Genomic DNA, 13,099 nt, shown 5'->3' on the forward strand with positions numbered 1-13,099 from the left:
GAAGCATGTGAGCTAGTCATTAGTTCCATCAAATATTTCGGGTTTCCTCCTGGATACATGGTGGGATTACACTTTCCTGCCTCGTTAAAGTTAGGTGTGGCCATATAGCTTGATCAATCGGTGAAATTTCAGTGGAAGTGACAAGTGTCACTTCTAAGCAGAAGCTTAAGAATCATTGTGCTGTTTACCACAGTGTTCCCTTTGGCGTGGTGACAAACAATGTTAGAGATAGTAGCTACCGCTTTAGCCCGGGTCTCTGAGGGGCTGTGATATGTGGAGACCCCTGTGGACTTGCAGCGACCTAGAAATACTCCTTTGTGGTTTCAAGCTATTAAGATTTCATGGTTGTCTGTCACCCAGCCTAATTGAATCTGTCCTAACTGATACAGGAAGGGAGTCCCTACATAACAGTATAATCTAAAATATATGGCAATGGCTTAGGAGCTGGTCACCAGGGAGCAAGGAAACTGTGAGCAGATGTTGGAGGGATAGCATTTTATGTGATGTAGTGGCAAAATACTGAATAAAAATGTCATCTGCAATAACTTGGGAGGCAGGTCTTATACCTAATAAACGTTTAACCCTAGAGGAAGGGAAGATAATAGTGAGCATTCGTTTCTGTTGACTGCATTTGAAATAAGCAGAAAGCAACTGGGCATATTTCCAAGAAGGACTGGAAGGGAATGAGAGGGAAGATCAGAAATTGGGGGTCTTGCACAGTTGGAAGTGATAACTGCTTCTCAACCCTCACAAGTAAAAGGAAAAATGAGGAAGGCTTGGAAGGACAACACTCATTAAAATCTCAGCCTTTTGACAAGGATCATGTCAAGTTTATGGCTGTTTCATCCACTGATGAAAACCTTTGCATGGATAAAGATGTTTCAGAGTGAGGGTTCAACTAAAGGTGAGGTATTAGTAATTCCTTTTAATTTGACAAAATGGCACTAAGAGACTAAATGTGCAGCTCTTCCACAACAGCCTGATAAACTCAATACCTTACCTGCAATTATGCAAAAAGGAAAGTGTGGGGAATAGGGTGAGCAAGAAATCTAGCAAATCCAAGAAATACACCTGGAATCTCTAAAATGGCGGTGGATGAGCCCTGTCAGATAGAACTTATTAGAATGAAATAAATAAGAAGGCTACTAAGGTTTTAGAAAGTATTGCATGGCCAAAGAAATTGTGAGTGCAAAGTTTATGACCCTGTGAGCCTTAAAATGACTCTAGAGCCCCCAACCATCAATGGGCAGCAAATGTGCTGTTGTCTATGGCAGATAAGGCCAAAGAGGATGATGGAAAGCAAAGAATCTTCCAGAAGGTAGGTACAGCCAAGGGTTATGGAGAGCAAAGGGCAAGGTAGCTACTCCCAGAGCAGGAAATCAGGGCCAAAACAAGGAACTATACATTCCTGGGATAGAGAGTGTGGATGACAGGGTAGAATGTGAAAGAAACCAGAATATGTCACACCAAAATATGCCACTTTAGCATAAGGATTATTTTGAGCTGAAGGCAATTGAGAAAAAGCAAATACAAGAAACTCTCCCTGTCCTTCTCCTATTTGCCTAAAGGCAGGACATAAATTCTCAAAGGTGTCCCTCCTTCCCTCTCTACCAGAGAAAATGAAAGTTAATCACCAGAGGTAACTTTAGACCCTACCAGCTTGGAGTCACTAGAGGAATCTACATGCAAACTTTACTAACTAGCCTCTATCTACCATTAGTTTCCCACATATTTACTTTCCCACATCTGCCACCCTTGGAAGCCTAAAAATGTGTGGGGTTTTTTTTGTGTGTGTGTCCTGTCATTTCTCTAAAAATGTGTTGTTCTTTGTTGAAGATGCTGTATAAACCTGCGTTCTAAGCCATCTCTTTGTGTTACTCTTCCCTGAGTTTCTCCCATGTGTATATATGAAATATACATGTTAATAACCTTTTGTTTATTTTTCTCTTGTTAATCTGTCTTTTGTTACAGGGGTTCCTCAAAGGGTAGAAAGAAAAAAAAATTTCCTTCCTTCCAAATGTTTAGACAACTACTTTATGTAGGGATGGAGCGTAGTTTTTATGAGTGTAAAAAAACCAAATTGAATAGTTTTTTACCAGAAGAACAGACAATAGTTGTCATTAGTGATGTTCACTAAATGTTTTCCATTCTCCTCCTTCTGGATGCATAGTAGGATGGTAATTTACCATACCCTAAAAGTTAACTATGGCCATGGAACTAGCTATGGCAATGAAATGTGAGTGGAATAATGTGTATCATTTCTGGATGGAAGCTCCGGAGCCAATACATGATTCACCATGTGTTCTTTTCCTCTGGGGTAATAACTGGCAAAATATCTAAGATTATGGTTGCTCCATCATCCTGGGTCCCTGAGTGGCTGAGGACTAGAACCTCTCTGACAACCAGCAAGAACAAGAAATAAACATTTCTTCTTTTAAGCCAGTAAGAGTTTTTGTTGTTTGTTAGAGTGGCATAATCTAGTATCTCCGGGCTAATATAACAGGCCATTTGCAGAAGGGGAAATCCAAAGTATTAATGTGTAAATAGGAAGAGATGCTCAGGAAATACACATTAAAACAGCAGTGAAATACTACTTTGTGTCCCCCGTGTGGGCAAAAATGAGAAAGTAGAGAAATAGCAAGTGTTGAAATACATGGGCAGATAGAAATCCCTGTCAAGTGTTTGTGGGGGTGGAGAGTTGGAGGTATCCAACACCAGAGAATAAATAAATAAATGTAGTGCAGGATTATAATGGAATACCAGCTGCATCCTAAAGCATTAGTTGGATATTTATAGAATATCAAGATATATATTTAAAACAACACTGAAGAAAGAAAACAAATCTTTTAGTACCATTTATATCAGTTAAAAATGCAAACATACATGATGTAAAAATACATTCATCCTATCAAGAAGGAGTTGAGATGGCGCATGATGATGAAATAAGTAGTAGTAATAGCAGTAATGTTGATGATGATGGAACAATGTTAACTGATTACTATAAGTTGAGGATTAACTAATCTAATACACCAGAGGTCCACAAAAGCAAAGATCAATTAATGAAGATGGGTGGTGGCATTCAATTGACAGAGACAGCACAGCAGAGAAACTCCCATCCTAAACAAACAAAAGTAGCAGAAATCTGAAAACATAAGCTAGAGATGAGTTTTCTCAAAGGGCCTCAAGGAGTCAGCAAGGGCAAGGAGCATAAGTGTACCGTGGAGTAACTAATTAAAGGTCTGCCCTGAAAACAACTGAGCCCCTTTCTATATATAGAGCAGCTGGGGGCAGCGTTTGGCCCCAGGATAGAGCCATGATTACCACTCTCTAATCAAATTGGAGATCCTGCCTGAGGGGAACTCCTAGTCAGTTCTCGAGAGCAGAGAATCAAATTAGGCCCAAGATAATTCTGTACATTCACAATATAAGCAGAGGAAAAGAAGAAAGAGAATAAGGGAATGCAGCCCACCCATGATTGAAATGAAACACTCACCTCTAGAATAAAGACTTCTCTTTGTTTTAACAACTGTGGGAGCTTACCTGACTGTTCTCAACCTAGAGCCTTCCATCAATCCTGCAATTAAGGAGTGATCCCAGTTGTGGAAATGGAGCTTCAGGTGTTAAGGTAATAAATATGAGCTATATGTCAGCCTAGTCTTGCATTCAAAAAATGTAAATGGACAATTAAGAATCACTAGACATTAGGAAAACGAACAGCAGGGAAGAGAGGAACCAAGATGAACAAATAGGACATTCGACCCTGGAGGAAACAAAGCTAATTCAGGAGACAGAGAACATAAAAAAAATTTTTTAAGTGAATAAGCATCCTTGTAGTTAATCAAAAGCAAACTTCATCTGTAAGAGTATGCTCCCATGAAAAGGTAGCAATAGAAGAACAAAAGAAATATTGACATTTGTAAAGCTAATTGCCAAATAAGATTTAAAATTAAGTATTAGGAGGTCACTAATGTAATTGGGCATGACTGAAGACCAATTCAAGGTATGAATGATAAAGTCAAGGGCATCTCTCAGGACAAAGACCATAAAAATAGAGATGCAGAATATTAGAGAAAAAAATAAGATGTGGAAGGTAGATCTAGCACAATGTTGTCTAATAGAACTTTTTGTGATGATAAAAATGTCCATTCTATGCTGTCCAGTACGTAGCCACTAGCCACATATGACTACTGACAAGCTGAAATGCCACCAAAGAATTGAATTTTAAATTTTATTTAATTTTAATCAACTAAAGCTTAAATTTCAATAGTCACATGTGACTAATGGCTGCCATGTGGAACAGCACAAATAGAGAAGATCCACTGTATGCTTCTTAGGAATTCAGGAGAGATAGAATAATAAATCAGATCAATAAACATGGAAAAACTCTTACAACTGAACAAAAAACAAAAAACCCACTTCACAAATGGGCAAAAGACTTGAATAGAACTTTCTGCAAAGAAGATAAACAAACGGCCATTAAGCACAGGAAAAGATACTCAAAATCACTGCCCATTAGGGGAATGCAAATCAAAACACAATGAGATACTACTTCACACCCATTAGGATGGCTACAATTAAAAACAAACAAACACAGAAACCCAGAAAATAACTAGTGTTGGTGAGGGTGTGGAGAAATTGGAACCCTTGTGCGTTGCTGATAGGAATGCAAAATGGTACACCTGCTGTAGAAAACGGTCTGTCAGTTTCTCAAAAAGTTAAACATAAAATTACCATATGGTTCAGGAATTCTACTTCTAGGTACATACCCCAAAAAATTGAAAGCAAGGATGGAAATAGATATTTGTACACTAATCCTCGTAGTAGCATTATTGACAAGAGCCAAAAGGGAGAAATAACCCAAATGCCCATCAACAGAGGAACGGATAAACAAAATGTGATATATACATACAATGGAGTATTATTCAGCTTTAAAAAAGAATGAAATTCTGATACAACATGTACGAACCTTGAAAACATTATGCTAAATGAAATAAGCCAGACACAAAAGGACAAATATTGTATGCTTCCACTTACATGGAGTACCCAGAATAGGCAAATTCATAGAGGCAGAAAGTAATTTAGAGGTTACCAGGGGCTTGGGGATAGGAAAGAATGAAAAGTTAATATTTAATGGGCACTGAAAATTAATAACGGGAAACCTCACTAAAATGGAATTAGGAGGCTGGCGGGGGCGGGGGTGGCTCTCATGCTCTACCATTCATCATCAATTGCAAATCTAAGAGGAAGAGATGGACCTTGCCTCTCCATACTACTTTACTATTGTGGTAGGAGGAAAAAAGTCTACCTCCTCCCCTCAGCAACAGCCCAGCCAATGAAAAGACACTATGGTTCCCAATCCTAGTTTACTTCAGTGGACTTTTTGTTTATGACACCTTTCCCGACTTCTCACTTTCCTCTATAAAAGAGTGTTCCTCTCCTCTGTTCTCTGGACTTGCCTATGGTTTTTGCTGTTGCTTGCTTGTCCCAGATTGCAATTCTCTGCTATTCCTGAATAAACCCATTTTTGCTGGTAAAAACGAACTGGCAGTTTTATTTTTAAGGTTAACAGTACACAGTTTATGTTCAGGATGATGAGAAATTCCAGAAATAGATGGTGGTGATGGTTGCACAACATTGCGAATGTTCTTAAATGCCACTGAAATTGCAAACTTAAAAATGGTTAAAATGGCAAATTTTACATTATGTATATTTTACCACAATAGAAATGCTTTAATAGAAAAACCACAAAGAATAATAAGAAAGGGGTTAACATTAAAGATAAAGAAGGTTAGAGGGCACAGAAGGAGGAGGAGCTCAGAGCTCTTGGGCCCTGCAGAGCCAGGCACAGGTGGCCCTGGGGAAGCATCACTCCTGTGATGACTGCAGCCACCCTCTCCAGGACAACCTCCACAACCGCAAGAAGCTCCTGAATGGGCTGTGGCACCTCAAGGCCAACAAGGTCTGGTACAACGTGTTCCAAGATGCAGCTGCCATCTTGCTTGATGCGCAGGACAAGTGGGCCCTGCAGGAAGTTTCTACTGACAAGCCAGTGTGCCTTTGGCTCCAACTGCAGATTTTCCCACATGTCAGACCTGCAGGAGTTGAGTATCCAGGTGGAGGAGGAGAGGCCAGCCAAGGAGTGGCCACCAGATGTCACCAAGCTCCCTAAGGGCCATCTGGAAGACTGGTTGGAAAAGAGAGCCAAGTGGCTGAGCTCAGCCCCAAGCAACAGGGCTAAATCCGGGAGAACCACCATCTTCTGGTATCCCATAGGCTGACCACAAGTCCAAAGGCTGCCTCCATCCCAGCGGGCACCACCACCTGCAGCCCAGCATCCAGTGGGGCTGAGCCCTTCCTCCCCACCTGACCCCCATCTGGTCAGCTTTTGAGTCAGTCACAATAAAGATAAGGGCTCATACTGGGGACGCCAAGTCCCCCTCCTGCTGCACCCCATGGAGCCTCTGAAAACCATCAGATTGGCCTGGCCTGACTGAAGCCCCAGTCTCCCTACCACGTGCAGCCCTGGTCCAAGCTCTGCTTCGGGAAGCTCCACCCTCCCTGCCTCATGGAACATCTTGAAAAGATGGATGAGAAAACTTTCTTCTGGATGTTTATAAAGAAAGCCTATGGGGGCGCCTGGGTGGCTCAGTTGGTTGAGCGACTGCCTTCGGCTCGGGTCATGATCCTGGAGTCCCGGGATCGAGTCCCGCATTGGGCTCCCTGCTCAGCAGAGAGTCTGCTTCTCCCTCTGACCCTCTTCCCTCTCATGCTCTCTCTCATTCTCTCTAAAAAATAAATAAATAAATAAAAAATAAAGAAAGCCTACGGAGGTGCGTGGGTGGCTCAGTCCATTAAGTGTAGGACTCTTGGTTTCATCTCAGATCATGATCTTGGCTCATGAGATCAGGCCCCATGTCGGGCTCTGTGCCAGGTATGGAGCCTGCTTAGGATTCTCTCTCTCCCTCTCTCTCTGCCCCTCCCCCACTCAAGCTCCCTCACTCTCTCTCTCTCTAAAAAAAAAAGATTAAAAAGGTGATTATAAGGCTAATAAGAAATTAGTAAATATAATTTCTCATGAATAGAATTATTTTTTGAAGATTTTATTTTTTAAATGAGAGGGGGAGAGAGAGAGCACAAGCAGAGGGAGGGGCAGAGGGAGAGGGAGAAGCACACTCCCTTGCTGAGCAGGGAGCCCGATGTGGGGCTCGATCCTAGGAACCTGGGATCATGACCTGAACTGAAGGCAGACAGACACCTGACTGACTGAGCCACCCAAGAACCCCCTTTCATGAATAAATTTAAAAGAATGGGTGATTTCCAAGGATATACATATAGTACCAAAACTGGCTCAAGAAGAGGCAGGGAAATTAGACAGATAATACTGAAAAAGAAGTCACTTGTTCTGCCTTCCTCCACAAGAATTTCTTCACTTGTTCTGCCTTCCTTCTCTAAATCTCAGGCCCACAGTTTTTTGTTTTGTTTTGTTTTGTTTTTTAAGATTTTATTTATATATTTGACAGAGAGAGACACAGCCAGAGAGGGAACACAAGCAGGGGGAGTGGGAGAGGGAGAAGCAGCCTTCCCGCTGAGCAGGGAGCCCGATGCAGGGCTTGATCCCAGGACCCTGGGTTCATGACCTGAGCTGAAGGCAGATGCTTAATGACTGAGCCACCCAGGTGCCTCATCAGACCCATAGGTTTTTATATGCAAGTATATTAAAATTACCCAAGTACATTTTAAAATATATAGATAGATTCCCTGGCCTCCCAGACTCAATGAACTAGAGTCTCCAAAGTTTGCCCTGGAAATCTATTTTTTCCATTAAGATTTTTTTTTCAAAAGTTATGTATAGTGGTTGTAAAGAAAAAACAAAACAATAAACACATGTATAAAATAAAAAGTAAGTCTCCTCATTTCTCTCCCACCCCTTAGGAGTTAACAAATGTTATCAATTTATGTATATTATTTCATATTTTTCTTGTATTGGTACAAAGATAAATGGAATCTAGATTTTAAAAAATAGTCCCAGGTCACAGTAATGCAATAGTCCTTGGACCAATGTTTGGGTGAATTTAAACTATCCCAAAGTATGAAAACACCTGTAATGTGAGCCAATCATTTTTTAAAGTTACTGCAGGCCTGAACCCAAAACCAAAGAAAGGTCACATAGAGAAAAGGACAACTATCAGAACAATCTCATTTTTGAAGACAGATGTAAAATCAAAAATAAAATATGAGCCAAGATGGTAGATGAAACACACACATTTGTCTTCTCTCCCTCCTAAATCTCCATTAAAATGATAGTAAAAGTAAAATAACCTAATACAGCAAAGAGAACAAAAGTGGACCATCACCAAGCAAGAGGCTTTCTAAGATTTTTGGAAAACAGTAAGTTGAGAGAAGCTATTGATAGATAAGACAGAGAGTGAGTCCACTGTCCAGAGGAAGTAAGAAAGGCCTGTAGCTGACAAGGGAGCTGGTATGCTCAGCAGAGCCCAAGAGTTGTCAGGGGAGGACAGAAGAGATACAAGGAGAGCTAAAAGGAAGTTAAGTCAAAGTCTTTCTAAAAACAATTTTCCAAGAGGCCATCCTTGGACCACACCCCCCGCTATCAGCACTCAGGCAGAACTCACCAGATAGAGTCACAGAGAACAAAGGTTGCTAGGTAGGTAACAATCTTAGAATAAGGTCTTCTCCTTTTGAGGTGTCTCTTCTGTTCCCTCCCCCTAGTTTTAAAGTCAGCTCCAAGCCCCATCTTGGAACCTCTGATCAACCTTTCCCTTCAGAAAGACACTGAACGAGGAAACAGATCTAGACTCATATAGCACACAGGAAACTCATACCAGCTACACAGAAATACCAACATGGTTTTTCTCTCTTAAATATAGAAAAGCAAATATAGATCAACACACATACAAATAGAAGAAAAAGATCAGGATAAAAAAAAAATTGTCCTAAGAGGAATAAGGAATTCAGAGAACAGAAAACCTTTGAAAGCTACCTATTCAGAGAGATTTTTAAAAGATAATATATCCATAAAAGAATTGCAGATTGTTATGATAAAGGAATAATGACAGAATAAGAAACTGCTCTTAGAATTTTAAATATAGTTGCTGAAGTCAGAAATGTAATAGAAGAATTGGCAGACAAAGAAATTATCTTAGAACACAGAGAAAAAGCAAAAGGTATGTGAAATATGAGAGGAAAAGGTAAGAAAAAGAGAATCAATCCAGAAAGTCAAACATCCAGAAAGGGAGGAAAAAAACATGAAGGGTCAGAATTTATCCCAAGTAGTAAAAAGACAGTAGTTTTCTAGTTAAAAGATCCCAGCAAGTATTAAACATAATCAATGGAAAAGACCCACACCTCAACATACCTTTATAAATTTTAGAACACCAAAAATAAGTGCAGTTTCTAAAACTTTCAAAAAACTTATATGGAAGTATAATTAGCACACATGTTATATCAGTTTCAAGTGTAAAATATAATGATTCAATAATTCTACATAATACTCAGTGCTCACCACGATAAGTGTAATCACCATCTGTCACAAAACAGTGTTATTACCATCTTATTGACTATATTCCCTATGCTGTGATTTTCATCTCTGTGACTTGTTTATTTTGTAGCTGGAACTTTATACCTCTTAATCCCCCTTTTCTACTGTACCCACCCCCTCGCTTACCTCTTCTCTGGCAACCAACAATTTGTTCTCCATACTTAGGAGTCTGGTTTTTTTGTTTGTCTCTTCTTTTCTTTGTTTGTTCATTTGTTCTCTTTCTTAATTCCACATATGAATGAAACCATATGGTATTTGTCTTTCTCTGTCTGACTTCTTTCTTTTTTTTTTCTTTTTTTTTTTTTAAAGATTTTATTTATTTATTTGAGACAGAGAGAATGAGAGAGAGCACATGAGAGGGGGGAGGGTCAGAGGGAGAAGCAGGCTCCCTGCCGAGCAGGGAGCCCGATGCGGGACTCGATCCAGGGACTCCAGGATCATGACATGAGCCAAAGGCAGTTGCTTAACCAACTGAGCCACCCAGGCGCCCTGACTTCTTTCTTTTTTAAAAAAATTTTTATTTCAATTCAATTAACTTATAGTGTAGTATTAGTTTCAGAGGTAGAATTCAGTGATTCATCAGTTGCATATAACACCCAGTGTTCATTACATCACATGCCCTCCTTAATGCCCATCACCCAGTTATCCCATCCCCCCAGCCACTTCCCCTCCAGCAACCATCAGTTTGTTTCCTATAGTTAAAAGTCTCTTATGGTTTATCTCCCTCTCTGTTTTCATCTTACTTTATTTTTCCTTCCCTTCCCCTATGTTCATCTGTTTTGTTTCTTAAAGTCCATATATAAGTGAAATCATATGGTATTTGTCTTTCTCTGACTGACTTATTTTGCTTAGCATAATACCCTCTAGTTCCATCCACATCATTGCGAATGGTAAGATTTCATCCTTTTTGATGGCTGAGTACTATTCCATTGTATATATATAACACATCTTCTTTACCCCTTCATCTGTCAATGGACATCTGGGCTCTTTTCATAGTTTGGCTATTGTGGACATTGCTACTAAAGACATTGGGGTGCATGTGCCCCTTCAGATCACTATGCTTGTATCCTTTGGATAAATACCTAGTAGTGCAATCGGGGGGTCGTAGGGTAGCTCTATTTTTAACTTTTTGAGGAACCTCCATACTGTTTTCCAGAGTGGCTGCACCAGTTTGCATTCCCACCAACAGTATAAAAGGGTTCCCCTTTCTCCGCATCCTCACCAATATCTGTTGTTTCCCGAGTTGTTAATCTTAGCCATTCTGACAGGTGTGAAGTGGTATCTCATTGTGGTTTTGATTTATATTTCCCTGATGCAGAGTGTTGTTGAGCATTTTTTCATGCGTCTGTTGGCCATTTGTATGTCTTCTTTGGAGAAATGTTTGTTCATGTCTTCTGACCATTTCTTGACTGGATTTTTTGGTTTTGGGGTGTTGAGTTTGATAAATTCTTTATAGATTTTGGATACTAGCCCTTTAACTGATAGGTCATTTGCAAATATCTTCTCCCATTCCATAGGTTGCCTTTTAGTTTTGTTGACTGTTTCCTTTGCTGTGCAAAAGCTTTCTATCTTGATGAAGTCCCAATAGTTCATTTTTGCTTTTGTTTCCCTTGCCTTTGAAGACATTTCTAGCAAGAAATTGCTGCAGCTGAGGCTGAAGAAGTTGCTGCCTGTGTTCTCCTCTAGGATTTTGCACTCCACTGCTTATAATACTTTGCAGTAGCATCCTTAAGAGGCTCCCTCCCCTCTGCTGTATCCTCTGATATATTGCCCCTGATTTATATTTCCACACCTCCTACCTTCCAAAAAGCGGTCGCTTTCTATTTGTAGAATTGCAGCATTTCTTTCCTCAGATCTCTGATTGATTTCACAGGTGTTTAGAATGATTTGATAGCTCTCTAGCTGAATTCCAGGGACGAGATGGACTTAGGGTCCCCTACTGCTCTGCCATCTTACTCACCCCCTCTCTTTTTTTTAAAGATTTTATTTATAAGTAATCTCTACACCCAACATGGGGGCTCAAATTCATAACCCCGAGATCAAGCCTTGCACACTCCGCCACCCACTGAGCCAGCCAGGTGCCCCTCTGTCTGACTTATTTCTTTTCATTTTTTTTTTAAAGATTTTATTTATTTATTTGTCAGAGAGAGAGACAGAGCACAAGCAGGGGGAGAGGCAGGCAGAGGGAGAAGCAGGCTCCCCGCCGAGCAAGGAGCCTGATGTAAGACTCGATCCCAGGACCCTGGGATCATGACCTGAGCTGAAGGCGGCCGCTTAACCGACTGAGCCACCCAGGCGTCCCTGTCTGACTTATTTCACTTAGCATTATACCTTCTAGGTCCATCCATGTTGCAAGTGGCAAGATCTCATTTTTTATGGCTGAGTAATATTCCATTGTACATACTACATCTGATTTATCCATTCATCTATTGATGGACACTTGGGTTGCTTCTTTATCTTGGCTATTGTAAATAATGCTGCAATCAACATAGGAATGCATATATCCTTTCAAATTACTGTTTTAGTTTTCTTTGTGTAAGTACTCAATAGTGTAATTACTGAATCATATGGTATTTCTAGTTTTCATTTTTTGAGGAAATTCCATGCTGTTTTCCACAGTGGCTGCACCAATCCATTCCCACCAAGAGTGCACAAGGGTTCCTTTTTCTCCACATCCTCACCAACACTTCTTATTTATTTCTTTATTTTTTATTCTAGCCATTCTAACAGGTGTGAGGTGATAATCTCATTGTAGTTTTGATTTGCATTTCCCCAGTGATGAGTGATGTTGAACATCTTTTCCTTTGCCTTTTGGCCATCTGTATGTCTTCTTTGAAAAAAAAAATGTCTATTCAGGTCCTCTGCCCATTTTTTAATCAGATTATTTGTGGGGGTTTTTGATGTTGAGTTGTATAAGTTCTTTGTATATTTTGGATACTAACCTCGTATCATTTGCAAATATCTTCTCCCATTCAGTAGGTTGCCTTTTTGTTTTGTCAATAGTTTCCCTTACTGTGCAAAAGCTTTTTATTTTGTTGTAGTCCTAATAGTTTAATTTTTCTTTTATTTCCCTTGCCTGAGGATACATATCTAGCAAAATGTTTCTATGGCCAATGTCAAAGAAATTACTGCCCATGTTTTCTTCTAGGATTTTTAGGGTTTCAGGTCTCACATTTAGGTCCTCAATCCATTCTGAGTTGATTTTTGTGTATGGTGTAAGAAAGTGATCCAGTTTCATTCCTTTGCATGTAGCTGTCCAGTTTTCCCAGCACCATTTTTTGAAGAGACTGTCTTTTCCCCATTGCATATTCTTGCCTCCTTTGTCATAGATGAATTGACCATGAAAGAATGGGTCTATTTCTGGGTTCTCTATTCTGTTCCATTGATATCTATGTGTTTATTTTTGTGCCAGTACCATACAGTTTTGCTTACCCAGCTTTGTAATAGATCCTGAAATCTGGGATTGTGATACCTCCAGCTTTGTTCCTCATTCTCAAGACTGCTTTGGCCATTTGGGATCTTCTGTGGTTCCATACAAAT

The 13,099-nt window shown here is 40.0% G+C and overlaps 1 pseudogene; it reads left to right on the forward strand.

Annotated features, from left to right (window-relative positions):
- The first annotated feature begins 1,267 nt into the window (after nt 1-1,267).
- Nucleotides 1,268-6,348, forward strand: LOC123862060 (zinc finger matrin-type protein 5-like; annotated as a pseudogene).
- The last annotated feature ends 6,751 nt before the right edge of the window (nt 6,349-13,099 follow it).

The sequence above is a fragment of the Mirounga angustirostris genome, unplaced genomic scaffold, assembly GCF_029215605.1.
Source record: "Mirounga angustirostris isolate CCGP_5_RB_7025 unplaced genomic scaffold, mMirAng1.0.hap1 SCAF_9, whole genome shotgun sequence".
NCBI classification, from domain to species: domain Eukaryota; kingdom Metazoa; phylum Chordata; class Mammalia; order Carnivora; family Phocidae; genus Mirounga; species Mirounga angustirostris.